The sequence below is a fragment of the Octodon degus genome, unplaced genomic scaffold (genome assembly GCF_000260255.1).
Source record: "Octodon degus isolate 3935 unplaced genomic scaffold, OctDeg1.0 scaffold00051, whole genome shotgun sequence".
NCBI classification, from domain to species: Eukaryota; Metazoa; Chordata; class Mammalia; order Rodentia; family Octodontidae; genus Octodon; species Octodon degus.
This window is the reverse complement of record NW_004524627.1, coordinates 10,588,344-10,591,037: the sequence shown is the minus strand read 5'-3', so window position 1 is coordinate 10,591,037 and position 2,694 is coordinate 10,588,344. Positions and strand designations below refer to the sequence as shown.

At 42.8% G+C, this 2,694-nt stretch overlaps 1 pseudogene; it reads right to left on the bottom strand.

Annotated features, from left to right (window-relative positions):
* Positions 1 to 356: 356 nt before the first annotated feature.
* LOC101570665 lies at positions 357 to 1,931 on the bottom strand (annotated as a pseudogene).
* Between the last annotated feature and the right edge of the window lie 763 nt (positions 1,932 to 2,694).

Sequence of the window (2,694 nt, the reverse complement as noted above, 5' to 3'; positions counted from 1 at the left end):
TACATATCTATAAAGAGAAGTGAACAGTGCAATAGTGAAACAGGCAAAGGATATTAAAAAGCAAATCAAAAAAGGAGGAAATTTTAATTGCCACATGTGCATGAAAACTTCCTCAACCTCCTTAGTAACCAAGGAAAAGCAAACTAAAACCATGACAAGCTCTTATTTTACTCTGATCAATTTGGGGCTTTTTGGGTTTTTTTGGGGGGGGTCTACATTTTGGGGGAAACCTTTAATACTCTTCAGACACAGTATGTCTTCAATTGAGGCTCTTGTATATCCTACATAGAAACTGGTTTCAGGGTTGAGCAAAGTGCAGGGCAGGACAAACGAGAGCTTATTCTGGCAGGAGGCTCTCATGACCCATGCTTCTCGGCCAGCTTATCAGCTTTTGTCACAGCTTCTTCAGTGGGTCCCACCATGTAAAAGGCCTGTTCTAGGAGACGGTCATAGTCACCTGCCAAAATCTACTGGAATCCTTTGATGGTCTTCTTCGGGGTACCAGCTTCCCCATATGCCTTGTGAAGACCTCAGCAACCTGGATGGCTGAGACAAGAAACGCTGTATTTTCCATGCTCAGGACACAATCAACTTGTCTTCCTTAGAAAGTTCAGCCATATGCAGGATGGCAATATGTCCTGGAGGGATTTGTAGTCCTGAAGGATCTTTTGCACCCCACGGGCAGTGCTCGCTGCCAACAATGTTAGGATCCATGATGCGAGACGTGGAGTCCAGAGGATCCACAGCTGGAAATAGATGCCCAGCTCAGCAATAGCACTGGATAGCACACTAGTAGCATCCAAATGGGCAAAAGTAGTAGCAGGGGCAGGATCAGTCAAGTCATCAGCAGGGATGTAGATAGCTTGTACACAGATCCTTTCTTGGTGGTAGTGATTCTTTTTTGCATAATACCCATGTCAGTTGCTAGGGTTGGCTGATAGCCTACAGCAGAAGGAAATCTGCCCAGTAAGGCAGACACCTCTGAGCCAGCCTGGGTGAAGTGAAAGATGTTATCAATAAACAGCAGTACATCTTGACTTTCTTGGTCTCTAAAATATTCGGCCATAGTCAGTCCAGTCAGGGCTACCCCGGCACGAGCACCAGGTGGTTCATTCATTTGACCATATACCAACGCTACCTTTGAGGTAGCATCTTTTAAATTGATTACACCAGATTCAATCATTTCATGATATAAATCATTGCCTTCTCGGGTCCTCTCACCAATACCAGCAAACACAGAGTAACCACCTTAGGCTTTGGCAACATTGTTGATTAACTCCATGATCAACACTGTCTTGCCAACTCCAGCACCACCAAACAGCCCACTTTTGCCACCTTTGGCATAGGGAGCTAGCAGATCCACAACCTTGATCCCAGTCACCAGAATTTCCTGCTCAACCCTCATCTCCATGAACTCAGGAGCCTCAGCATGAATAGGAGCAAATTGTTCTGGTTTTGATAGGCCCTCTCTCATCAACAGGTTCTCCAACGACATTCATGATTCTGCTCAAGGTTTCCAGACCAACAGGAATTTTGATTGATGCACCAGAATCCAGGACTTTCTGACCTCTGACTAGGCCTTCTGTACCATCCATAGCAATCGTTCTTACTGTACGCTCACCCAAATGCTGAGCCACTTCCAAAACCAGCCGGGTCTCCCTGCCTTGCACTTCCAAGGCATTCAGAAGGTGTAGAAATCCTTCATCAAACTGGACGTCCACCACTGCACAGATGACAGCCACGATGCACCCGGTGGTGGTGCCTGACTTGGGCAACGGAGTTATTTGCGCCGCATAGTCTCTGGCAGGCTGGACCGCGGCCAGGGTGGCCCGCAGTAAAAGCTGAGCTTGGGGTAGCGACGCTGAAGGGCTGAGCTCCTGCAAGGCCCCGCAGGCCAACGCGGTGGCCACACCACCCACAAGACTCAACATGGCAGAGTCCGGTTGGAGAGTACTCTGATCAATTTGGCAAAAATTAAAAAATCTGATATTATTGAGAGTCGGCAAGGATAAAAAAAATTTCCTACATTATGAAAGGATTTTTCAAAAGCTGGAGATTTTCAAAAGGAATGAGATTAAAGGAGAATAAGTATACATGACAATAAAATGTAAGATTTTATTCCTGATTCAATTATGGACTAGGGACAAAACTATGAAGGGCATTATAAGACCAGTGGGGAAACCTAATCTGAACTGCATTATAAATTGAATAATAAATAGCAGAATAGCTCACAATTCCTGAGTTGATAAATGCATTGTTATATAGGATAATAACTTTTATTTATATTAGTACATATAATGTATACTTCAACATACATTTTAGTATATGTATATATGTTGAAATATGCAAAATCAAAGATCAAGAAAGTTTTGAAGACAAAGGAGAAAGAATGTGGTGACACGTTGATAATGGTTGAACCTAAATTAATTGTACATGTTTTCATTACATCATTTTGACAATTTTTTTTAAAAATGGAAGGTTTCCTACAGAGAAGAAATAAGGACATAGGAAAATGGGAACTTTGCCACTGTTACTGACTGTAATTTGGTTGTAAATTGATAAAACAACTTAGAGAATGATTTGACTTACCTGGGCAAGATAGCTAGTCCTATAACCCATGAGATCTACTCCCAAAACATTTTTTTAGTAATGTAAAAGGAGATGTGTATGAGAGTTCACTGTCCTTTTTTTCTA